The 27,764-nt window shown below is 40.9% G+C and overlaps 1 long non-coding RNA gene across 1 annotated transcript in view; it reads left to right on the top strand.

Moving 5' to 3' along the window:
- The first annotated feature begins 23,927 nt into the window (after positions 1 to 23,927).
- Positions 23,928 to 27,764, top strand: part of LOC137619509 (uncharacterized) — a 93,327-nt gene continuing 89,490 nt past the window's right edge. Inside the window, exon 1 of the long non-coding RNA XR_011039916.1 lies at positions 23,928 to 24,026. This is a non-coding gene — a long non-coding RNA (uncharacterized lncRNA). The remainder of the gene's footprint in view (positions 24,027 to 27,764) is intronic.

The following is a 27,764-nucleotide window of genomic DNA, read 5'->3' as shown; positions in this document are numbered from 1 at the left end:
AACTATGTACGATCGTGTGACACACGGTTGGTACATGGCTCCCCCCCCCCCCTAAAAATGACATACTGTACATGTTAAATAGGGCGCGCTGAATCAGGAGTGGTAGTACCAAAAACTGCGCCGATTAGCTGCAGTGAGTGGTTATAGAAGTCGTTGGTTGGGGCGCGAGCGAATGGTGGATGATGGGTGGCTTTGTTGCCGCTCTGGTTCGTCACGGGATAGGCGTGTGTCCTACGGCATTCATAGGCGTGTGTCCTACGGCATTCATAGGCGTGTGTCCTACGGCATTCATAGGCGTGTGTGTCCTATGGCATTCATAGGCATATCCTACGGCATTCATAGGCGTGTGTGTCCTACGGCATTCACGTCAGCTTCGGTTGAAGTTGAATAGGTGTCCTCTTTGTCAGGAGTGGAGGCGTTGATGGAGGTTTTGAAGGTCATGAAGTGGCTGTCCATAAGGGCGTCGGCTTTGGTCATCAAGTCCTTTATGGGTAAACCATCGACATCTGGTATGTCAGCGTGTACAGGTTCGGGTAAACAGCGTACCCTAAGGGTATGAAGTAGGTTCACCTTACGAGGAGAGCCGTCTGCAGCAGGTTGCAGGCGAGTGATACTGGTCATTTTCCCAAGGGTGAGCGAATCCCTTTGGTCCCCCAACGGTTGTTGAGAGAGCTGAAAAAGCTTTGCTATACGGGCGGCTGGCGACGGCGAGTACTGCTGCAGAAGGTATGCGTTGACGGCGTCATAGTAACGATGAGAGACGGGGGGGGGTGAGTTACTCCGGGGTCACCAATGTGACGGGCCGAGAGAAAGGCTTTCTCAGCTCTCTCAACAACCTTTCTCTCGGCCCGTCATATTGGTGACACTGGAGTGACGAGCCAGAGCGGCAACAAAGCTACCCATCATCCACCATTCGCTCGCGCCCCAACCAACGACTTCTACAACCACTCACTGCCGATAATCGGTGCAGTTTTTGCTACTACCACTCCAGATTCAGCGCGCCCTATTTAACATGTACAGTATGTCATTTTTAGGGGGAGAGCCATGTACCAACCATGTGTCACACAATCGTACATAGTTCATTTTGTGCTTGTATCTTCGCTCTCCCCTCGCACTAAAAAGAACCTGAAAAAACATGTCTGTTTTTCTCAATGGTAACGGTGTCAATTTTTTTAACATGAAATTTACTGTTGCTTTGAGCTTTTGTATATAAAGGAGAGCATTCAATAATAAACTCTCTCAGTTGCTTTCATCCTGTCTTTGAGTCACAACCTTCTCTCGGCCCGTCACTTTGGTGAGTGAGAGGGGGGGGGGGGGGTCACCAATGTGACGGGCCGAGAGAAAGGCTTTCTCAGCTCTCTCAACAATCTTTCTCTCGGCCCTGTCACACTACCCTTACCAAGAGGAAAGTGACCACTGACCGATTACAGTGCAGTAGTTGACTCCTTGAGAGAAGAAAAATTGTTTGGTAATCTCAGTGCTGTCAGGTGTATGAGTACAGAGGAGAATATGTAAAGAATAGGCCAGACTATTCGGTGTATGTGTAACCAAAGGGAAAATGAATCGTAACCAGGGAGAAGGATCCAATGTAGTGCTGTCTGGCCAGTCAAAGGCCCCCATAATTCTCTAGCAATAGTATTTCAACGGGTGGCTGTTGCACTGGCGAACCTATTACCTGGTATATGTATGTATGTATGTATGTATATATATATGTATATATATATATATATATATATATATATATATATATATATATATATATATACACTATATATATATATATATATATATATATATATATATATATATATATATATATATACAGTATATATATATATATATATATATATATATATATATATATATATATATATATATATATATATATATATATATATATATATATATATATATATATAAAATATCTCCTCCCACGCCCGTTGACGTAAAAGGTCTCGGTTAGATTTCACCAGTCGTCTCTATCTTGAGCTTTTAAATCAATACTTTCCATTCATTATCTACTTCACGTTTCATAGTCCTCAGCTATGTAGGCCTGAATTTACCGTGCTAGGCGGTATATCTTAGCTATTCATGTTTGGTAATATAAATTATATATATATATATATATATATATATATATATATATATATATATATATATATATATATATATATATGTGTGTGTGTGTGCGTGTGTGTGTGTGTGTGTGTGTGTCTGTGTGTGTTATTACGACTAGCGAATTATGTAAATTCCCAGGCTCCTAAACGTACCTGCTTTATATTACATAATCTGATACACAAGAGAATACCTCCGAGCTCTGAGAATAATACACAACTCCTAGACGTTAATATCTATGAACACTGAATATCTAAAGGTCTTTTTATGCTACGCGCAAAACAAAACTGAGTGTGTGCTTTACTTTTAACAGGAACTATTCTTAAAACAACTTCTTACTTCGGTTCTTAATTGGGGATGCAAACGATGCACTGAAATAATTATTGGTGATTGAGATAGTAAAAACGTTAAAAAAATATATATTCTATAAAAATAACAATTCAACAGTAATACCAAAAATAAATCACTCATAATTTAAATCTGAACTAGACCTTAGACTTAAGACAAAATGACACTTCAAGAATTGTATAATAACTTGTCTCCCAAGAAATTAATTTGTAAAAATATTTGATTTTGACAATTAATGAAAAAAGTTGACACTAACACTATAGAAAATAAATAAAATTTACACTTACATATATGTAACTGTCACTCCTTCGTCCTTAGGGCTCACACAAGGTTACCGAATGGTTAAGCAGAATAAATGCACTTCACTGTTTTACTAAATCACACAGGGCCAGGCATAAAAAATTTATGAATTTTACAATATAAACTGTACTTATAAGTTCACCTCACTTCTTCCAAATGAAAAATTACCAAATGTTTTAATGTAATGTAATGTAACAAACACTTCACACTATACACGTTTGAGAGAAAACAGTATTCACCTTTGAGAGGAAAACTATGGCTGAAGAGGTGGTGGTGAGAGGATTGTCGGAAGCACAGATCTTGTGGAATATCAGGCTGGATCTCTCCCTCTCCTATGCAATCACACATCCTTATATGCATCCTAATTCATTCTAGAAACTTCCAGTTCATTCCAGCCATGCATTCTCGTAGTGTGTGGGCAGGTCTGGGTGAGCCCTTGCGACGTCGATGTTGCCAACTTGGCAGTGTTAAGACGGTTCTATCGTCGCCTGACAAGGCAATCCTCTCAGCTAACTCCGCCCACCTCCTCTCACAACATTGAAAAATGAGTAAGTTTAATTTTAGAACTTTCATGCAATTTCCACGTGGAAACATAAAATAATCCTTAGCGTGTGTCATACAGCATACCTTTTAACAAGGTTCCATAAGACTTCATAACAAAACTACGTAAAATAAAAATGTAATTCTTTAAGATAACGTAAATTTGCTCATGCGGAACTGAATGAAAAACAACTAAATGTATGACGACTGTCTTCTGTAAGTTACATACATATACTTAATCCTACATAAGATGGATCCACCTGATGAGCTAGCTATACATGTCTTAAATACACAAATGAAATACATGAATAAAATAATCTACTCTCATGTTAGACCAGATTTGCAAGTGTGTATATATATATATATATATATATATATATATATATATATATATATATATATATATATATATATATATATATATATATATATATATATATATATATATATATACACACACAGTGGAACCTCTACACACGAACATATCTACATCCGAATTTTCCAACATCCGAAGTAAAATTCGAGCAGATTTTTTACTCTACACCCGAATTTTATTTCTTCACACGAAGTAAGCAATTTTCGTCGTACCGGTTGTATCCGAATTTTTCAACACGCGAAGTACAATTCAAACACGTTCCTACTCTACACCCGAATGTTTTTTTTTGACACCCGAAGTAAACAATACTCGTACGCGTAGTCGGTGCTCATAGCGCCTGAAGTGTTTTTTATTTCCGCCGATAGAAGGGAGCACTTCGACCTCAGAGGGACCCTCAATTAGCGCGGCTCGGGTCAGTCCTCTGTTCTCGTCGGCTTCTTGCGGTTGTGCCCTGTGCGTTCTGATATTAACTGTGTATTAATCGTGATTTTTTACGTGCATCCTTTAATGGTAATTTACGTAAAGTATGGGTCCTAAAAGGCTTAGTTTTGCAAGTGGTAGTGGCAGTGGTGAGAAAAGGAAGAAGGAAATGCTTTCTTTAGACGTTAAGCAGGAAATTATTGAAAAACATGAGCGTGGCATCCGCATGAGTGAACTTGCTAAACACTATGGCCGTAATATGTTGACGATCTCGACAATCCTTAAACAGAAGGAAGCTATTAAAGCAGTGAAACCTTCTAAGGGGATCACCATAATTTCAAAACGCCGTAGCCCTATCATAGAAGAGATGGAACGACTTCTGCTAGTGTGGATCAAGGACAGAGAGATCGTTGGCGACACCATCACCGAGACCGTCATGCAAATACTTCTTTATAAAGGCAATATTTCCATGGAGATATCCAGTGATATTTACTACATTATTTATTTGAGCACTGAGAGACAAATTAGTCGAGTGATACCCGTATTAGTACTCATTTTGATGTCACCCAATATTCCTAAGGTGTTTTTCTTTCTAATCACGATAAACAGTTTTTTTCGAATTTGATTTTAGTTGTTTAGCTAGTATCCATATTTTAACACTGGTAAGAACTTGGTTTAAAGTTTCAGCAGTATCAACAATGTCATTTATGACTAAATAGAATTGTGTAATGATCGGAAATGGTTCAAATTCCACTCCATGCTTCTGTAGTTCTTTTGATAGACATATAGTACAGATACAGAATAAGGGTGAGCTTAGTACATTTCCCTATGAGTACCCCTCTGTTTAATGGTTCATAAGAGAGTTTCCAATTTGTACACTGTAGTTTCTCTCAACCAAGTAATCTTTTAGATACTTATCTTCAATACCGATGACCTGTAAATCATTAAGTAACAGTTCAAGCACAACTGTATCACTAAAGCACTAAGAGAGTAATATCAAAATAATGTTCCACATTATTTTGGTCTCATCCATTATTTCCAGCTTATCATTTACAAGAGCAAATAGCAGTGTCCATAGAATATAATTGTCTGCATGCTGACTGGTTGTCTGGCAATACTTCGATACTTTTTAAGTGACTAACTGATTGTTCAAGAATGTTATATTCTAGCAGTTTTGAAATAAAGGATAGAAGATTTGAAATTCAAAAGGAAGAATAGTCCCTGTTTGTATTGTGATGTGCCGAGAGAAGGTTGTGACTCAAAGGTGGGATGAAAGCAACTGAGTAACTTTTATTACAGAACATCAGTTTATATATACATCAATTGCGGGCAAAAAGGCCATAACATATAACAGGTTGTTTCCTGTTCAACCAACAACAGTTTCTGTGAACAGTTAACAGTGAGAAAAATAGACATGTTTATCCAGGTCCCTATCAGTGCGAGGGGAGAGCGAAGATACAAAAGAGACTATATACAAAAAAGAGAAATGTCGTTACTATGTACGATCGTGTGACACACGGTTGGTACATAGCTCCCCCCCCTAAAAATGACACACTGTACATTTCTTCGCGGCAGCCCCGATTCTGGAGTGGTAGTGGCAAAACTGCGGCCGATGGGCAGCAGTGAGTGGCTGTAGAAGTTGTTGGTTGGGGCGCGAGTGAGTGGTGGATGATGGGTGGCTTTGTCGCCGCTCCGGCTCGTCACGGGGTAGGCGTGTGTGTCCTACAGCATTCATAGGCGTGTGTGCCCTACGGCATTCATAGGCGTGTGTGTCCTACGGCATTCATAGGTGTGTGTGTCCTATGGCATTCACGTCAGCTTCGGTTGACGTTGAATAGGTGTCCTTTTCGTCAGGAGTGGAGGCATTGATGGATGTCTTGAAGGTCATGAAGTGGGTGTCCATAAGGGCGTCGGCTTTGGTCATCAAGTCCTTTATGAGTAAACTATCAACATCGGGTGTGGCAGAGCATACAGGTTCGGGTAAACGGCTTACACAAAGGGCACGAAGTAGGTTCACCTCATGAGGAGAGCCGTCTGCGGCAGGTTGCAGGCGAGTGACACTGGTCATTTCCCTGAGGGTGGGCAAAGCCCTTTGGTCCCCCAACGGTTGTTGAGAAAGCTGAAAAAGCTTTGCTATACGGCCGGCTGGCGACGGCGAGTTCTGCTGCAGAAGGTATGTTTTGAGGGCATCATAGTAACGGTGAGGGAGGGGGAAGCAGGAGGAGAGAGTCACTCCGGGGTCACCAATGTGACGTACTGAGAGAAGGTTGTGACTCAAAGGCGGGATGAAAGCAACTGAGAAACTTTTATTACAGAACATCGGTTTATATATACATCAATTGCGGGCAAAAAGGCCATAACATATAACAGGCTGTTTCCTGTTCAACCAACAATGGTTTCCGTTAATAGTTAAACAGAAATATTTATTCAGGTCCCTATCAGTGCGAGGGGAGAGCGAAGATACAAAAGAGACTACTGTATATACAAAAAAGTAAAATGTCGTTACTATGTACGATCATGTGACACACAGTTGGTACAGTATACAAACACTGCTTCATAAGCTCTTGTTTTTTTTTTTGTTAATGTTTCCAAGGAATTTAATTAAAACTACACCTCAAAATGTAGTGTGTAACTCATTAGTAGTACGTGAATCAGGTAACGTTACATTTTGATAGTTTGTTTGTTCCAATGTACTATTTGAAACGTATCTATAGTATAGAGTTTGAAATAGTTGGGCGGCTGTTTGGCAACCTGCTGGTTGGGACGACACTACCGCCATCTATTGATAGGAAAATCAACCTTCGGAAATGGGATCTTTTTCGGTACAGAGCTTTTCTCGGCGAACTTTGAGAAGCTGCGAGCAAAGTTCGGTTTAGGTTTTTTCGTATGGCCCCTTTCCCACTATACGAATTTTTCCGGCACTCGAAGCGGTCTTCACGCCTCAGTTACTACGGACGACACCACTTATTTTTGCAATCTCAGCCTACAGAGATCAGTTATTTTTTTAGATATTGAAAACAATATGCAGTGTACCACAAGATGGATAAGAAGAGGGACCTGCTGTGCCTTTATCTATTATGAAAGAGACGATTAAGATTCCAACGCCCATAGAGACATGCATGGTGCATATACTACTTTCTTTGGAGAACTGAAGAAGAATGGTAATAATTTTTATAATAACTTGAAATTTCTAAAGTAACAATTGAAGAACATTGGATTCAACCACTTTTCGAAGTACACCTTCTAGAGATATTTTAACCAAAATCTCTTTCCTCTATCCCAACCAAAACTACTGCCCGGTTTTCAGGAACCATGTGTGCCTTGTGTATTTTAGGAGATGAACAATTTGATCTACAGGAAAACTTAAATACGGCCATATGAAAGAAGACAGTAAGTGAAAAGAGAGTATTTAATCATCGTTCAAGCAGAGGAAGAAGATATGTTGAACGTGCATTTGGAACGTATCTCTTCATCTTGCTATGAATATTATCAAAGAGAGCTGTGTTCTTCATAACATTGAAAGGGAACGCTATTTTTTTTAACTTTGAAAACGCCTTAACAACAAATGGTTTAGAAAAGCATGAACACCCTATAAATATAGGATTTGAACTAACAGATGATGACATCAGAAACAAGTTTGCTGATTATTTTGTTTGTGAAGTGGGGGTTTTGAGCAGGCAATATATTGAGATATGACATTGAGAAAGTAAGAAAACTCTCTCTTATGTACTTAGTATTCTTAAAATAGTAACAACTTGTTAGCCATGTTTTATTTAATAAAAACGCTTGCAAAATCAAAGATAAATAAATAATTAAAACCCCACCATATTAATATTGCTCATCAGTAAGATATTGAAATCCTATCACAGCATACTTCTCTCCAAGAAAATGTATCTAAATTACGACTTTTATACTCTTCCATACTTTTATCTTATAAAGGCAGGTTCAGTTCAGCTAAACAAATGAGAAGTTGTATATTAATATCTTAATCCATATCCATATAATTCATAATATGTTTTCATGAGGAAAAGCAGTGACCTATTGATGCCCCCTGCTTTCAAAGAAGGAAGAAAACCCATCTGGTATGAAGAAGTCCATTGAACATAATGATCAACTACAACCACCAACGGAAGCAGCACCGCTTCCGGTCAGTGGGACACTGCCCATGCAAAGCGGCACTGCGATGGCAAAAAATCCGCCCCCCTATAATGTGAAAGGCTCCATTAGGTTTTTCAGTCAACTTGTAGGCGCGGTGCCGATCTGTGAACTTTGTTTCTTATCGAACAAAATTTGGTAAAGGTCTTTATTCTTGCGTCTAAGCGATGACAGTTGACCAGCGAGAGCCTGGTGACTGCAGCAAGAGTTATCCTTGTACAAGAACATTCGTAGAAGCAATTAAATTTCTCTTGTATATTGTTATTGCTGCATGTGCTACAAAATAAGGAAGAAGAACATTTTTTGCCTAGAGTGTTTGCAAAGGAGACAAAATTTGAGAAGTCATGTATATTGTAATACTACAGGAGTTGTAAAGTGAATCAGAACTAGATTTCATAAATTGCAAGAAAATGGATCAAAATGTGTTTTACTATCTGATCTTGAAACAGGAACCTACAATCACCAAACAGAATAAAACTATACAAAACTTCAATGCCCATTACCACAAGGATTCCCAAGCAAAATTTGTGTAAGATTTTACCTGAAACTTGTAGAGATATCTATGAAGCCCTAAGAAAAGAGCTTTCTTTGACTTGCTGGTTTGCTGCCTTTCTTGTCTGTCACATCTGTGTTAACTGCGGAGAAGTGCTAATTTTCACTCTACCCCATCTTCACTAACATTGTTAATATTAGTGCCCAGAATTATTTTATAAATTGCAGCAACTCTTCATTCATTGTAGATTGGGCCAACATTAAGTTGGATCACTGGCTCTTTGCATTGGCAGTCCGTAAAAAAAATGCATCACGATCTCTATAAACATTGGCCCCCACATCCCAAAGACTGGAAGGGTGTTCTTTATACAACTATCATGTTTAAAGTTGTCTCACAGAACCAATAAAACTTGGCAATTTTTAAACTTGAAAGTAGAGGATATAAAATTGTATAGCATTGGCATTGGTGAAAAGTATGACTTCATACGTCAGGCAATGATACCTTCCCAGTCTTTAACCACCAGCGACCACAGCTCTCGTTACTTTGGTAATCATACGAAGAAAAAAAAAACTACCGAACGTTGCTTGCAGTTTCTACGCTTCTGATAAATTTCCATAAATTTCTGAAATAACTTGTAGGCTTTTTGTCTGATGGAGGGCGAGAAATAAACCCGTAAAAGTAAAAGTAGTATTAATTATGTTTTTGAAGAAGAGGTGAAGTGAAAACTGGCACTTCCCCCACATTAACATAGACCATAAATGAATGCGGAAAATTAGCAAGTCGAAGAAATCTCTTTCCCTAGGACTTCATAGATCTATCTACAAGTTTTTGGTAAAATTTTACACAAAACCTATTTTGAGAGCCTTGTTGCATTGCGTATTCAAGTTCTGTATAACTGCATCCTGTTGGCAGATGGAGTAATGTTGCCTGTAATAGGGCTTCAACATAAACTCTTGTCTTATATTAGTATCCTGTTTGGTGATTGTAAGTTCCAGTTTGAAGATAAGATTGTCAGATCCATTTTCAAGCAATTTCTGAAATCTAGTTTAATTCACTTTACAACTCCCGTATTATTGTAACATCACTACTTCTATTTTGTCCCCTTTACAAACATTCTTTGCTTTAGATCTTCTTCCTCCTTTTTCTAGAACACATCAATAACAACATACAAGAACATTTTATTTTTTGCGTGCACGATTGTCCATTTCTCGTTATTTGTACTCCACTTACTCTTGCTACTGCAACCAGGCTCTCATTGCTCAACTTTCATAGTTTGGACGCAAAAATAAAGACCTTTACCGAACTTTGTTTGAGGAGAAACAAAGTTCACCGAGCAATGTTCGGTCGTGTGGACGGAGCCTTAGAAGGAAGGACTTCTTTGGATTACAATTTTCTGTTTATCAAACTATTCCAAAGGCGAGTGATGCCCTCTTTAAGAGCGTGAATTAATGTCTGGATGAAGTTATAGTGTGCAGACCATGAAAAGAAATGGAGTAATAGTTAAAGTGGTAGCCAATGTATTTCGCAACCTTATGAGTAAATATGAAGATAAGAAATTCAGTTTAGACAAGTATAAAATTGTTCATCAGTAACCTATGTGTTGATAAGAAATATACCTTTCGAAAAGTCACATGATGGTTTAACTACCATTATATCAAGATATGGAAAAGTTGAAAATATCAGATGAAATAGGTTTCCATATGAGCATTTCTAAAGGTTTCCAGATAGCTGCCATGTGATTAAAGGATAAAGTTCCATCTTCCATCACAATATATGGTTATACTAATTCCTTTATTCATAATGGGCAACTACGTACATGCTATAGATGTGAATCAGAAGGACACATGGTAAAAGATTGTGAGTATTATTACTATTATTATTATTACTTGCTAAGCTACAACCCTAGTTGGAAAAGCAAGATGCTATAAGCCCAAGGACTCCAACATGGAAAAATAGCCCAGTGAGATAGGGAAATAAGGAAATAAATAAACGATATAAGAAGTAATGAAAATTGAAATAAAATATTTTAAAAACATTAACAACATTGAAACAGATATTTAATTTATAAACTATGAAAGGACTTGTGTAAGCCTGTTCAACATGAAAACATTTGCTGAGAGTTTGAACTTTTGAAGTTCTACTGATTCAACTACTCAATTGGGAAGATTTTCCCCCAACTTGTTCACAGCTGGAATAAAACTTCTAGAGTACTGCGTAGTATTGAGCGTCATGATGTAGAAGGCCTGACTAATTGAATTAACTGCATACCTAGTATTACGAACAGGATGGAACTGTCCGGGAAGATCTGAATGCAAAAGATGGTCAGAATTATGAAAAATCTTATGTAACATACATAATGAACTAATAGAACGGCGGTGTCAAAGATTAATATCTAGATCAGGAATAAGAAATTTAATAGACCATAAGTTCCAGTCCAACAAATTAAGATGAAAATCATCAGCTGAAGTCCAGACAGAACAATACTCGAAACGAGGTAGAATGAAAGAATTAAAACACTTCTTCAGAATAGATTGATCACCAAAAATCTTGAAAGACTCTCAATAAGCCAATTTTTTGTGCAATTGAAAAAGACACTGACCTAATGTGTTTCTCAAAGTAAATTTGCTGTCGAGAATCACATGAGAAATTTTACGTCCTACAAAGTTAGAAGAATCATTATCAATGCTGAGATCCGGATGTTGAGGAGCCACAGTCCATGACCTACTTACAATCATACTTTGAGTTTTGTTAGGATTCAGCTTCATACCCCATAATTTGCACCATGCACTAATTTTAGCTAGATCTCCATTAAGGAATTCAGCAACCCCAGATCTACATTCAGGAGACGGAATTGATGCAAAGAGAGTAGCATCATATGCATATGCAACAAGCTTGTTTTCTAGACCAAACCACATGTCATGTGTATATAGTAGGGAAAGTAATGGGCTAAGAACACTACCCTGAGGAACACCAGATACATTCATATACTCACTATGGTGCCCATCAACAACAACTCTGCGATCTATTACTTAAAAATTCAATAATGATGCTAAGAAACGACCCACCCACTCCCAACTGTTTGAGTTTGAAAACAAGAGCCTCATGATTAACACGGTCAAAGGCAGCTCTAAAATCAAGCCAATCATACGAACTTCCTGACCATAATTAAGAGATTTCTGTACAGCATGGGAGATTGTAAGAAGGGCATCACATGCTCCAAGGCATTTATGAAAACCAAATTGCAAACTAGGGAACAGGTGATTAACTTCAACAAACCTATTAAGACGTTTTGCCAAAAGACGTTCGAAAACATTAAATAATATGGGAGTTATGGAAATAGGGCGGTTATCAGTTGAACTTGAGCCACCACAAATACATTTACATGTGGAGTAACATTACCAACTCTCCAACAAGTGCTAAAAGCTCCTCTTCTTGCTAACTTGCGCAAAATAACAGATCACTTTGAAGCTAAGAAATCTGCAGTCTTTATAAAAAAAAAAAATAAAGGAAATGAGAAGAGGCATGATAAGTGGAGAAGAATAACCAGAAATCAATCCCAATAAGAGAAGTATATTAAAAGAATCATTAGAAAATAATAACCTTCACTCCACTTGTGTGTGTGTGTGTGTAGATCGCCTTACCATATGTAAGACACGGGCTCTTGCCGCTGGGCAGCCCGTAAAAGAATATAGTTATTGTTAGACAATTATGCTTTAAAATAGTTTTAGAATGGTATGTTTAGTGTAATGTTTGATTTGATGGGTCTAATAAGGGAGTTAATCTTAGATTACAATTGTTGGATATTATTATTTTAAATTTAGATAGCCAAGGCTAATGTGTGGAAGGCCAAAAGGTAGTGGCAGTTTCAAGTGAACTGTTTATTCTCATTCAGCAGCCTAGGTTTGGTATTGTTCCTAGGTGGGGGTAATGGCGATACACCATACTTCCCACGGGCAGGAATTTGCAAGGCAGATTCCTAGTCAATTGCCCGTATAACTGAATGAGAGACAGGTCCCTTTAGCTGGCACTAAGCAAAACAAAATAAAAAGGGGAGGGATGACAGTCGTGACAACGGCGAAAAGCCCCGGAAAGGAGGCTCCTCTTTAGGTCCACGAAAGGAAAAGTTGTGATAGACAAGTCTATCGAGTCAGAGAAAAAGTGTTATAGTAGAAAGTCCCATGGGAGTAGGAGATCATGGGAAGGAATAAAAAGTTATTTAGTTAGAGGCAGAAACAAGGGCAAAAATATCCTTTACGAAAAGAATATTGTGAAACTCCACTTAGCCTATTACAGTAGTAGTCAAAAATGACTGATGACAACATTCAAAATTTATCGGTGTATCATGAATGTTTTATGATCATTGATGGCATTATGTGTGGTTGACTAAATGAAGAACAGAAGCCAATTGAAACATATTTTACTGTTCTGGCCATTGAACTTACAGGTTTTTACGCCTCGCCAGAGGTTGCTCCTTTATACTGAAATAGGTTTCAGTCAACTTCCCTCACTACAGCTAGCCTATTACAGTAGTGTAACGGGAAAAATTTTATCCTTTTAGTATTTTTTATTTTTATTTTAGAAGTTGATTCATCATCCGACTCTAATATCTTTAAAATCATCCTTGTTCTCAGTAAAATTGATTATAAAGATAATTTAAAGAATTTGTTTCATCAACGAATACATGTAATAGTAATTACCAAAGACTATATACTGAAGGAAGATAAGAAGGCTGAACCTAACAGCACTCAATTGATTGTGATATGAAAAGATGCCAGATACTCCCATCCGAAACAAATTGCTCCACCTATTAAGTGAGCGGTTAAACATTCAGAGGCGTAATCCTTACGGGAATATAGGATAGAGTTCGATTGTAAATTTGTGACATATTATTTCCTATTTGCCTTACTACGTCAGTATATTTTATTCTTATATTAATGATGTTCTTAAATTTTACATAACTAAATTTTAATTTTACAAATAGGTACATTTATAGATTAAGAATACATATCCTTATTTTTCTCAGTATGTTTTTTTTTTTTTCAGAAACTTAATAGCTATGTCTCTTATAATTTAGTTGATTTTCTTGCAGTTTCAAGTATTGTATATTACAATCCTTTTTTTGGGCTCAAGCCATGGCGTCCTGATGGAAGGTTCCTGTTTGGTAGCTTCCTTGGGTATAAGACTACTAAGATATTCCCAGAGAATTTAACCACAGGTTATCACAGAATTCTAACTTCTGGAGCGAGTATCTCAAAGGTTTCCCTTTAAGACATCGTAATACAACAGGGGACACGCATGTCTGAACGTGCCACATAGCTATCTCCACCCCGAACAGAGTTAATGCTTCGGTGTGTAAGGGCTGAGAATAGCTGGGAGCCGTTCCACAGCTAATCTCACTCGTGGCTACTACTGATACTCGAGACGTAAACAAACGGACGCCATTGCTCTAATGACGTCACGCGCGTCTTTATCCTTTGTTTAGTAGCTGCCCTACTTAGACGGATTTTCCCTTGTGTTAACTTTATCGCTTTGCATCTTCGCTATGTCGTTACCTTCAGCCTCGCCTTCTTCTGGAAAGTTGAGTACAAGGTTCCAGTATTGTTTAATTAAGCTCTGGCCGTAAAGTAAATATTATTTTGCGAAATAATTGATGTTTTGTGGCAGAGCTGTGCCTCTACCGGACCCGCCATTTTATGGCGTCGTTGTTGTTTTGCATGTCTTATTTAGTTAGCCACAACAACGCTTCCGGCTTTATATACTAATCGAATACATTAGTTTATTTAGTCTTCATAGCTAGGAACTTTTATATCGTGTTTAGACGCTTTTTATCGGTCATCGATTGACCTCATACCAGTCGGCTACTATAGCCCCCAGGCCAGGAGCCTACATACAAGTGTTCATGCATGATTTATTAGTGATCCTAGACTAAGTTATGAAGATAGTGGCATTATTATTTTACAATACTTTTGACTAGTGATGCAAATGTTTTCGCCTTCAGGGACCATATAGGGGATAGGCTAGTCAGTGATTCTTTCTAGCCTAACCTAACCTTAGGACCCCTATATGCTTCCTTCATCCCCTGCCTTGGCATTCCCTCTATTTAGCCTTGATCCCTTTTCTGAGTAAAGGGATTAATTGTCTAATAGAGTATATATATCGCCTCTCAGTCCTCCCTAAAGGAATGAACCCCCTTTAGGATTGCGTCTGAGAGTGAGGTTAGGCTAGCCTACCTCTATGGCTAGGATAGTCTATGACTTTCCTGCGATAGCGATATGTCTTCTTCCTTGCCTAGTTCAGGACTTTTAGCCCTGCTCTAGGTCGGGTTAGGAAGGTTTCTCTGTTCCATGCTGAAACTGTACTCTTGCACCGTTTTAGCCGATCAGCCTGATCTTAGGTTAGGGAGTGTCCTCCCTTCCCTTAGTGGCCGCTCTGGTACAGAAACCCTTCCTGGGAAGACCTCTCTCTTCTCCCTCCCCACCTATCTCTTGTATAGCCTAGCCTATGCTTAGGTTAGTTTATACTCATCTGTCCCCTGTCCTACAAATCCTCCTTAGGGTGGATGAGTAGGGCTACCCGAGCTTCCCTGTGCAGTCCGCTCTGGTACATATACCTTCATAGTGTCCTATAAGGTTAGTTACTAGTGTAGTTCTGCATAGGGGAGTCTCCCCCCCCCCTCTTGGGTGTTCCCTAGCCCTCCCTTGGGCTACCTGCTCCCGGTCCCTAGTGACCCCTGCTTATGGATGTTAGAGCCTGTCTCTATCATGGGTACACCCTCTCAGGGAGGGGGAGGGATGTCTGGAACCCTGACGGTACTTCCTGCATCCCTTCCCCCCTCCCCCTGTCTCTCTATCTATCCGGGTGCCGGTCTCTTGCCGCCTCTACTGTCGGCAATACCTGCCTCCCTCTTGGTGACTTCCCTACCCTTGCCGCCAGCCCCCCGTGTACCGAGGGACTGCCGGCTGCCGCCGGCTACTACCGGCGGCTCTCCTACTCCTATCTAATCGTCCGCTTGCCGGTCGATCACCGGAGTGCCGGCATATACTGCCGGCAACCCGATACTACCTGTACCATCCTTATCCCAGTCACCAACCTGGCATCCTCCGGCTGCCGGAGCCGCCGCTCCCTGCCGGCGTGCCGCTGTTGTGCCGGCGGCCGCCATCCTGGTATCTAACTGACTTTTGAAAATTGTCTGTTCTAATGCCAGAATCTATGCTGGAGCGGGCTCCGGCATGCCGGCGGCTTGCCGGATGCCCCAGAGGCGTCAAGAATACTTGCACCCCCTCACTGTAGCTATCATAAGACTAAGATAGCCCTACATAGCAAATAGATAAGCTGCTTTGCTTTTAAGATCAGTACCTAGTACTGCTCTATTAGTGATCATGCTGTCTCTTTGCATTCTTCTAATTCCAGCATGCTATGTGCATCTTAGCACGGCTGGTTGCCAGAAGCAGTTACCTTTAATGAGGCCTTCTGGCTCTTAACTGGGAACCGAATGAATTCGATCCCAACCTTGTCCTTGGCTTTCCATGGAGTTCCAATATAATGGGAATCCTAGGAAACTATATCCAATGATCTCGGTCATTTGGATTATCCCAGGACCAAGCTTATGGTAACCAGCCGGGCGAGATGCATGGAGCGTGTTCTCCTTTACTGTTTTCATTCTCTATGCATCACACCTTCTCTAAGTTAAAATTAATGATTAATATTAACTTAGTTTAAGAGTCATTCCTATGACTCCCCCATACTCATTTTCTCTTTCTTCCACAGGAGAGACAGATGAAGTGTGACTTCGCCTTCTGCGCTGTGAAACGCCCGCAGTTTTACGGGCATACGGCTTGCAGGACTCACGCCCCTTGTGCAGACAAGAAAGGGGATTTGAAGTTCTGGAATCCACTGGATTGTACGGTCTGCCAGGCCCACCTAGTTGAGGCCTTCCATAACCCTCCCTCAGCGGAGGTTAGAGACATTTCTCGTGAAAAGCTGCGCAAGTGGGTGCGTGGCTTTCAGAAAAATGCTACCGGACCGTACCTGGCCACCGAAGAACTGAGGTCCCTGTTGTTCCCTAAGGCCTCCCCTGACTCAGTGGTTCCGAAAGAAGCAATCCCCACTGTCCAAATTACGGTGGAACCTGATGTGGTCATGGCTCAGTCCATGCATGAGTGTCGTTTAGATTCCGAGGATGATGAACAGATCTCTGACGTCTCGGAAGACACGGAGAAGACGCTTATGGCTCAAGGAGCCGAAGAGGACGAAGACAAGGTGGAATACACCGAGTCGGAGCTTGGAGCTCCTCCCTCATCCATCCCTCCGCCTACTCCTACACCGACGGATGTGTCCATTCCGTCTACCTCCTCGACCCCGGATCCCTCTTCGTCTACCCAAGAACTGATCCGGCTGATTAGAGCTGTCATGGACGACAGACTGAAGGAGAACCAGGAGTCCATCAGGTCAATGATTGGATCCAGAGAACCGAAGAAGATTTCGGTTAAGGATCTCCCAGCTTGCTCTCATGCCAACCCGTGGAGGTATGCAGAGCATATGGTTATTGCGACCGGCAGGATCTTTGTTAGTGACAAGATTGGCACGGTCCCGTTGGAAGATGTGGAGTTCTTCCCAAGCTTCGAGGCCTACCCGGACTGTTACGTCCGGCTTCGTTCCGAACCTGCCTCGAAGGAGGAGACCGAACCTAAAGAAGAGATAGTGTTCGATCTCGCAAAGGCCCAGGCTATGCTAGCCTCCGCATTTAAGAGCAGGGGCTTTACCTGCTCTAAGCTTCCTGCCTTGAGCAAGAAGCATCCTACATACGTCGCACCTGACACTGCGGTTCTTCCTTTCTTGGAAAAGGCCTTAGCTGCATGCCTTAAAGCGGCGGAAGAAGGAAAACCCTGCCCTGCACTGGAGGAGTGCAGACCCTTCTCCATCGTGACACCCCCTGACACTCGACAATGGAAAGATGTTCAACATACTTTCGTCGTGGGTAGGCTCGATCCTGACGTCGCCGGACGTCAGTTTAATGAGGACCTCCCTAAGCTCAATGATCACCTCCTTCGCCGGGAACAAGACACGAAGGAGAGGCTTGCGGCATCTCTTTCTCATCAAGTCCAACTTGAAGTTATGGCCTGTGACACAAGAGTACCTGATCACTACATGGTACTAGCCAAATCCCACTTACTTACAGTAATGAAGGACTTGTACCATTTCATAAAGGCTCGTAGAGCCTGTCGTGAATTCGTGTTTGTCGGTGCCACCGTGAAACACGAACCCCGGAGGCTGATTTCCTCCAACATCTGGGGAAAGCACCTGTTTCCTTCTGACCTTGTCAAGGAAATAACTGACAGAGCCGCCACGGAGAATAGGAACCTTCTCCACAAGTGGGGCATGTCCAGAAAAAGGAAACCCTCTCAGGACGATGGACCTCAGCCTAAGAGGAAACCTCAGAAGCCAAAACCCCAGCAACGTCAACAACGACGTCAGTTTCCGGGACCCGCTACCTCCCAAGTGGTTGCCCAACCACAGCAGACCTTTCAATTGGTCCCCCAACCGGTGTTGTCACAGTCACCGGTCTTCACCCCTGCCTTTGAGCAACCATCCACTACCTTTCATGCCAAAGGTAGAGGCTCGTCCAGGGGTGCAAGCAGAGACGCATCTCGTCGTCCCTCCAGAGGTAGAGGAGGAAAGGGAGCTAGCGGCCGAGGCAACAAGTCCTCGGGACACCAGAAGCAATGAAGTGCTTCCGGTGGGAGGAAGACTCCGCCAATTCCAGGATCGTTGGACCTTCGATCCCTGGGCACACAGCATCATCAAGAACGGTCTAGGCTGGAGTTGGGTGCAACCACCCCCAATCTTCCAGCGGTTCTTTCAACAATCGACCCCCATTCTGGAAGAATATGTTCTAGACCTCTTGAACAAGAAGGTGATAAGGAAGGTAAAGTCCACCAGGTTCCAAGGGAGACTGTTTTGCGTTCCCAAGAAGGACTCAGACAAGCTCAGAGTCATTCTGGACTTATCCCCCCTCAACAAGTTCATAGAGAACAACAAATTCAAGATGCTGACGCTTCAACAAATAAGGACCCTTCTGCCTCAAGGTTCCTACACGGTCTCTATAGACCTGGCGGATGCCTATTGGCACATTCCAATGAACCATCATGCTTCCTCCTACCTAGGATTTCGACTCCAAAGGAAAAGCTACGCCTTCCGGGCCATGCCATTCGGCCTCAATGTGGCCCCTCGGATCTTCACAAAGCTGGCGGATGCCATAGTACAACAGCTCCGCCTAAGAAACGTCCAGGTGATGGCCTACCTCGACGACTGGCTAGTCTGGGCTCCATCGCCCGAAGAGTGTGCAAAGTCTTGCGACGAAGTTACCCAGTACCTAGAACACCTGGGATTCAAGATCAACGAGAAGAAATCTCGCCTCTCTCCAGCTCAGAAGTTTCAGTGGCTGGGAATCCACTGGAATCTTCAGTCACACCGCCTTTCCATCCCCCAGAAGAAAAGGAAGGAAATAGCAGGGTCTGTCAAGCGACTACTGAAATCCAAACGCATTTCAAGACGACAGCAGGAACGAGTTCTAGGCTCTCTACAATTCGCCTCAGTGACAAACCCAGTGCTTCGCGCACAGCTAAAGGATGCCGCGGGAGTCTGGAGACGATCGGCATCCATCGCTCGAAGAGACCTCAAGAGACGGCTTCCAAACAGACTTCGACGCCTCCTAAAGCCGTGGTCGGAAGCAAAGGCCCTGAAAAGGTCCATTCCTCTCCAACACCCTCCTCCATCACTCAACATCCACACGGATGCCTCACTGGAGGGCTGGGGAGGTCACTCCCACCTGAAACAAGCTCAAGGGACCTGGTCTCCACTATTCAAGACGTTCCACATAAACATCTTGGAGGCCATGGCGGTCCTTCTTACTCTGAAGAAGTTATCCCCGCCGCCCTCGATCCACATCCGTCTAACCCTAGACAACTCGGTGGTAGTTCGTTGTCTCAATCGCCAAGGCTCAAGATCGCCCCAGATAAATCAGGTGCTTCTCCCAATCTTCCGTCTGGCGGAGAAGAAGAAGTGGCACCTTTCTGCAGTTCACCTACAAGGATTCCGCAACGTGACAGCGGATGCTCTATCTCGGACAAACCCGATAGAGTCGGAATGGTCTCTAGACGCAAGATCATTCTCCTTCATCTCTCATCAAGTCCCAGAACTTCAGATAGATCTCTTTGCAACGAGCGACAACAATCAACTTCCTCTGTACGTAGCCCCGTACGAGGACCCCAAAGCAGAAGCGGTGGACGCCATGTCACTGGACTGGAACAGATGGTCCAAGATATACCTGTTCCCTCCCACCAACCTTCTGTTGAAAGTCCTCTCCAAACTGAGAACCTTCAAAGGGACAGCGGCCCTAGTGGCTCCCAAGTGGCCCCGGAGCAACTGGTACCCCCTGGTCCCGGAGCTGCAGCCCAAGCTGATCCCTCTCCCGGGCCCAGTTCTCTCTCAACAAGTACAGAAGTCGACTGTCTTCGCTTCATCATCGAAAATCAAGGACCTTCATCTCATGATTTTCTCTCCCTTGCCGCAAAGAAGAGGTTTGGGATCTCGAAGAAAAGTCTAGACTTCCTAGAGGAATACAAGACCGAATCCACGAGACGGCAATATGAATCATCCTGGAGGAAATGGGTCTCCTTTGTTAAAGCAAAAAATCCTAAAGAAATCACCATTGATTTCTGTATGTCCTTCTTCATTCACCTTCATGGACAAGGACTAGCAGCCAATACGATTTCAACCTGCAAATCGTCTTTGACTAGACCAATTCTATATGCTTTCCAAATTGATCTGTCCAACGACATCTTTAACAAATTACCAAAAGCATGTGCTCGCCTACGCCCAGCACCCCCTCCGAAACCGATCTCCTGGTCACTAGACAAGGTGCTCCATTTCGCCTCCAACTTGGACAATGATTCATGCCCCCTCAAGGATCTGACTCAGAAAGTTATATTTTTATTTGCTCTCGCCTCGGGAGCTCGAGTCAGCGAAATAGTGGCATTATCAAGAGAAGAGGGACACATCCTGTTTGCTGATTCAGGAGAAGTGACCCTCTCCCCTGATCCGACGTTTCTCGCCAAAAATGAATTACCCACCAAAAGATGGGGCCCTTGGAGAATATGCCCCCTGAAGGAGGATGTCTCTCTATGTCCAGTAGAGAGTCTCAAGGTCTATCTTCGCAGAACTTCGAACTTTGGTGGAGGCCAACTCTTCAAAGGAGAAACATCGGGCAGCGACCTGTCACTGAAACAATTAAGAGCGAAAATCACCTACTTCATTCGCAGAGCGGATCCGAACAGTACACCCGCTGGTCATGATCCTAGAAAAGTGGCATCTTCTCTGAACTTCTTTCAGAGCATAGACTTTGAGAGCCTTAAAAACTTTACGGGCTGGAAGTCCTCGCGAGTTTTCTTTAAACATTATGCGAAACAAGTGCACGAAATCAAACATTTTGTGGTAGCCGCAGGTAGTGTTATGAAACCTGCACCTAACTCTGCGTAGAACAGTGAGTTACTTGGGACTCTAACTCTTCGGGTGCCTATGTTGACCCTCGAGTGATTCATAGTGATGTCTAAAAACACTTAGTGCTTTTATAACTGTTCTTATCCCAGGTGAAATGTCATAGTGTCACACAAGTGCCGCATGCCTTGAGCATGATGTGTTGTTTAAAGACTTGCGTTCCTCGAGAACGAGTACCTACTAATCCTGAAATTCCTTTTCAGATTCAAGAGCAAGCCTTTATTTCTATGTACATTATTATTACTGTAAATGAACTTTACTTTTGCTGTAAATTATTTAATTTCTGCATTGTGAAATAAAATTTCTATTTTATTACTTATGCGTCTCTTTCAGCTCCTACTTACTATGAAATACATACTGTCATAGTTTTATTTATTCCTCCTTATGGTCATGAAGAATTTAAGATGTCTAATCCTAAATTATATTCACCTTGTCTCAGTAAGGTTCCTACACGAATACTTACTTCTGATAATCAGGAGATGAACTCTATACACAGTGCCCAACCACCACTGGCCTACTTCAGAATGTTCCTATACAAATATCAAACATTCTGCTTCATCTCTAAGTTCTTAAAAGTTCTTCTGTCAAGATGAATAGCCCTTCAATACCACTTTGACGTCGGCATAGCCCATGGGAACTTCCTACCAATGGGGGGCAGGATACTTCGTTCCTATGGTTCTTACCTAAGATTACTTTGCTGTTTTGTCAATGCCTAGGCACTTAACTCTGGGGGAAAATCTACCACGATACATTGATTCTCTGGTACTCTTCCATCAGGACGCCATGGCTTGAGCCCAAAAAACGGATTTTGAGCGAAGCGAAAAATCTATTTTTGGGTGAGATAGCCATGGCGTCCTGATGGACCCTCCCTACTACTTCGTTCAGTTTGTTCCCACCCTACACAATTGTATCATGGTGATGGGCAGCAACTGGCGCCAGGATAAAGACGCGCGTGACGTCATTAGAGCAATGGCGTCCGTTTGTTTACGTCTCGAGTATCAGTAGTAGCCACGAGTGAGATTAGCTGTGGAACGGCTCCCAGCTATTCTCAGCCCTTACACACCGAAGCATTAACTCTGTTCGGGGTGGAGATAGCTATGTGGCACGTTCAGACATGCGTGTCCCCTGTTGTATTACGATGTCTTAAAGGGAAACCTTTGAGATACTCGCTCCAGAAGTTAGAATTCTGTGATAACCTGTGGTTAAATTCTCTGGGAATATCTTAGTAGTCTTATACCCAAGGAAGCTACCAAACAGGAACCTTCCATCAGGACGCCATGGCTATCTCACCCAAAAATAGATTTTTCGCTTCGCTCAAAATCCGTTTTAAATACTCTATACAATATCACGTTTGAATAAAGTAAAACATACTGTATATCTGATTTGTTATACTTAGTCATATGTGATGTCTAGGCATACATTTGTTGTAGTTTGTAGGCCATTGTAGAATAATATTAGGTGTATATTAAGCACAATTGTAATTTTTTTTTTATTGAAACGGAAATGCATGATGCACTCATGTATACTCTTTAGTAATATAAACTAATGAATGTATAGATATACAAACAAAGGGAATAAAATAACTCACTAAATTGAATCACGCATAAAAATAATCAAAAGGTGGTTGGAAATAGGAATAAGGTAGCATACAAGCCAACCAAAAATGAAAGATAAATCACATCAAAGGAACTTTAATAAACTATACATAAGAAAAAATAACTAAATAATATTGCACATATGAAATTGTAAAAAAAATAAATAACATACAAGCAAGCTAAAATTGTGTCATGAATTACATGCAAATAAACTCTAATATAATTATATGAGAAAACATAACACTAAATAAAGGATTTCTTCATCAATTGAATACATCGTGCAAACATAAGACAAAGAAAGTATGCAAACAGAAAGAACATACAGTAAACACACATTCAATGTTCATGAAAATACAAATGCAAACAAATACAGTTTACAAATACTGTAAACTGTTAGTCTTTATTTGGGAAATAGAAAAAAAATCAAGGAACACTGACAAAATAACATGCTGAAGCAGTATACTCCTGTAATGCTACTCAGGTGTGCAAACATGCTGAAATATTCATACACGGGTAAGTTAAATATAATACATACCACTAAACATGTTCCTAACGCCAAATATGCCAGCTCCCGAGAAATACAATATTTCAATAGCTTTATGAAAAAATAAAAAAAAAAGTTTGAGAAAAGTGTAGGCCTATTGCGGATGCCTAGCCTTACTCTTATATCCAATATCAGTGGGGCTTACTCATTAGTAGCACATATTTCATGTATTATACTATTAGTACTCACCGTTCTTTGTCCTTAGGGAACCTGTGAAACACCTAATGGGGATCAGTTTCTTTTCGTTTATTGCAAAAAACACACTGTGTGACTAATTCATTGCTGGCGCCATGATTTCGTTTGTGTCAACTGTCAAATTCTGAATATAAACAAACAGACGACAGACGATGTATACCTACAACGCCATCTGAATACTGAGCGGTCAAACTATTGTATTAACTTTGAAATTGCCAACTAGTGTAATAATATTCATATTTTGAGCCTTCCTATCTTCCTTCAGTATATAGTCTTTGGTAATTACAGTACAGTATTGCCATTCCCTTCTTAAGGTGTTCTCTCTCACTATATCGGATGCGTGTATTTTTGGTGTCGTTAGAGAAGACTTGAACGTACCTATTTGCAAAGGTAAGACTTAAAGTTATAGTCTAGAAGGTTATTATAAGCATAGGAAATATTACGATATAGATATATTTCTGAAACTATTCATTTACGTCGGGAACTTGTGTCATTTTCGATGAGAGCGGAATTTTTTCTATTGGAAAAGGTAGTTTTTTTTTTCCCTAGGTTACATTGCCCTGTGATATAGTACAACGGGTAAAGTTTTACTGTATTACAGATTCTCATTTCAAACAGAAAATATATGTTTTCCTGTAGTAAATAACGTAATTTGACCGAATTTCAACCGTAAACAATCTGCACAACCAGTTCTACTGACTTTTAGTAGCCAAACTGGTTGCTGTTATTACTTTACTTGTTACTTGTTTACTTGTTTTGCTTTGGGTTTAAATCCAACCCTCCACTGAAGTCGAGTGAACTACTTCTCGGGCGGGTCCATATTAATCATCTAACGAAACATTTTCATTATAACTTATACAATTCTTTGATTGTAGCATCTTCCAAATCATATGATCTTGTGAAAAGTAATGTCTTTAGTTTCTTCTTAAATTCAATTGCTCCCTTTAGGTCCTTCATTACGACTGAAATGAAGGTGAAAACCGGCTAAATCACGTTATTTTTCACTGGAAAACATATATTTTCTGTTGAAATGTTTAAATATTAGGTCTCTTGTTATATATTTTCTGTTAAAATGTTTAGATATAATGACTTGTTCCATTTCCGTGTCACTTCACTCGTCAAGAATGTATGTACTGCGAACCTAACATTAACAATGTTACGCAACGTTACCAATGTTACACTGCCATTGCTAACATTAGCAATGCTACGATAATATTAGCATGTGTATTTTAAAGCATTTTTCCATATACCCCTTACACAATACATTAAAAGGTACAAAAGGGTACAGAACCTAACAAACCCACCTAACCTAACCTAAAAGTTCCCAGGTCACAACCCCCTAGCAGGGGGCAAGGCCCCGGACCCCTTCCCAGGTCACAACCCATATCCAAGGTTCTACCTGCAAATATATAAAATTAAAGAAATGAATGACTTGCTTTTATGACCGCGACGACGAAACTTGTGGGTCACCGGGGTGTTGTGACTGTGAGTCTGTGGCGTCTTAACTTCTTTGTCTTAGTTTAGTACTGCACTTGGAACACTGTAAACGTTGGGCTATTACATTACGAGATTTAAGAAAATTATCAACATTAGAATTCACCGAAAGACTCTCAAGTATGGATTACTGCAATCGTTACAAGTTTCTAAAACTTCCAACGTAAAATATGCAAAAAGATGTCACTTGAACTAACAAAGACCTGACTTGGACAAAGGTTTCCACGGAAAAGGGTTTGTTGGAAGGGGGGCGGGTAGGGAAATATGAACCCTAATGTGCAAACTTTCCATACCTATGGGTTCGTGATTGGTTAACGGAAAAGCAACGGAGTCTAGAGAGTAAACATGAATGAACCAGAATGGGAAACTAGTTCAGAGCAAGTATTTATGCGAAATCTGGGCGTGACAAGGTAATAACAAAATGTATAAAAGTAATATAGCAAGATAAAATGGAGTGTATTATAAATAATATTTAATGGGAATATAAAATTAGAATTTTATAAGGTATCGGATAATAAAACGAGTAATACAAGGGTATTGCATAAAAGGGATGGTATAGTTGTACTGGATCAAGTCATATACTTGAATAAAACGGGTGAAGTCGAATATTTAAATTTGACGACTAGAGAAGAAGAAATTCTATTGGTGGAGGAGGAGTCTATGCGCAGTGAGGAGGGGTTTTTGCGCAGAAGGTCAAAACCTACTACAGTATGTACAAACGAACGAACAAGAGCGACTACAACCGGCAAGTAGAATGACAAAAAATAAATGAAAAACACTGCTAATGTTAGCATGCCACACTAACATTGCCAATGTTAGATTGCGCAGCTCAATATTACCGTATTTTTTTATGAGACATAGCCGTTACAACGGCGCCTCCAAAGTTTATCCTCCTATACTGTTTTGTCTTTTCCTCAGTTTATTATACATTCAAGAAGGTAATGTATAGAGAAGAAAAGGCTTGTTTTACCATTATATACTGTTTCCCCAGTATGTTTTCCCCACCCAAAACCCTGAGTTTCCACTGGGGGTCCCCCATTATCGTAGGATATAGATATACTGCATATATATTTCTGAAACTATTCATTTGCGATGGGAACGAGTGTCATTTTCGAAAAGATCGGATTTTTTTCTATAGAAAAAGGTAGTTTTTTCCTAGGTTACATTGCCCTGTAATACAGTACAATAATACCGCGAAGGTAAACCTCTTTCAATGTTCTGGGCATTGAACTTACGAGTTTTTACGCCACACCAGATTTTGCACTTTTATACTGAAATTGTTTTCAGCCAAGTTCCCTCCAATTAGCTTATTACAGTAGTAGTCTATGGTGACTGATAAAAATGTTCAAAGTTTATCAGTACACCCTGAATGTTTAATAATAATTGATTACATACTGTGTAGTAGACTAAATGAAGAAGAGAAGCAAATTAAAACCTATTAAAGTGTTCTTGGCATTGAACTTCCGGGTTTTTATGCCACGTCAGGGGCTGCCCCTTTATACTAAAATTTATTTTTGCCAACTTCCCTAACTCAAATTTGCCTAATACAGTAGTAGTCAATCGTAACCAATGAAAACATACAAAATTTATCAGTACACCTTGAATATTTAATGGTAATTGCTGACATACTGTGTAGTTGACTAAGTGAATAAGAGGAGCGAATTACAGTAAAACCTATTTGTTCCGTAACCGAAATACAAACCACGCTATTTACAGAGGGGTTACCTTTAGCGCAGCTGAAATGGCGAGCCATTAGAATTTAACGAGGGTGTATTACCCCCGCGCTAGTTAGCGGGGGGGGGGGGGGGTAGGGGAGTGGTAGCTAGCTAAACCCCCCCCCCCCCCCCCACACACACAGATGAATGCTCACTTTCACTTTTGGCTCGGACTGTGACAGACGTCTCTGTCTTGGTCCTCTCTTGGCAGCCATTGTTTGTTTTGTCTTTACTTAATCGCTTACTTTTCATTTACTCAATATATATGTAAACATGTTTTCATGTTTGTATATATATTTGAGTATAGAAATAAGTAAGTTTCCTTTTCAGAGTTGTGTGTGTAGTGTACGATATCTACGTGGAGTCCTCGGCAGTTAGGCCACCACGGCGTAATTTTATGGGTGGCGATCGAGTTTGACTTATGTCTTTCTCTCTCTCTCTCTCTTGAGGTCGTTCACCCTTTTACTACGTGTTACTACGCCCTTGTAGCTTCCTTTCCGTGTGGGGGGTTGCTACGCCGTATGTTTGTCTTAATTAGTTATGAATCTAATTGTAGTTGTTTTTTGTTTTTCAGCTTGTAGAACGATTCCTTTCGGGGTTTTCGTTCTTTCTTTAGTGTTCATTCATTTTTAAATTACATAATTACATAGTTACATAATTATAATTGTTATTTTTAAATATTAAACATAGCCGGTGAATATATAATAGCTGACGTCTCCGACGGCTCGACAGAATTCAAAAACTCGCGAGCGATCGCCATGAAGGTAGTGGGTGTGCCCACCAGCGCCGACTATCGGCCAGATACCGCATATACATGTAAACAGCTCCAGTTCTTCTCTGTCGGTTTCATCGACAAGTCGATTCCACTCGCTATTATGACCTCGAGTTTTCTACCGAATTGGTGAAGTAGGCTACTTGG

This window comes from Palaemon carinicauda, chromosome 26, assembly GCF_036898095.1.
Source record: "Palaemon carinicauda isolate YSFRI2023 chromosome 26, ASM3689809v2, whole genome shotgun sequence".
NCBI lineage: Eukaryota > Metazoa > Arthropoda > Malacostraca > Decapoda > Palaemonidae > Palaemon > Palaemon carinicauda.
The sequence above is the reverse complement of the archived record's forward strand: the minus strand, read 5'-3'. Positions and strand labels throughout refer to the sequence as shown.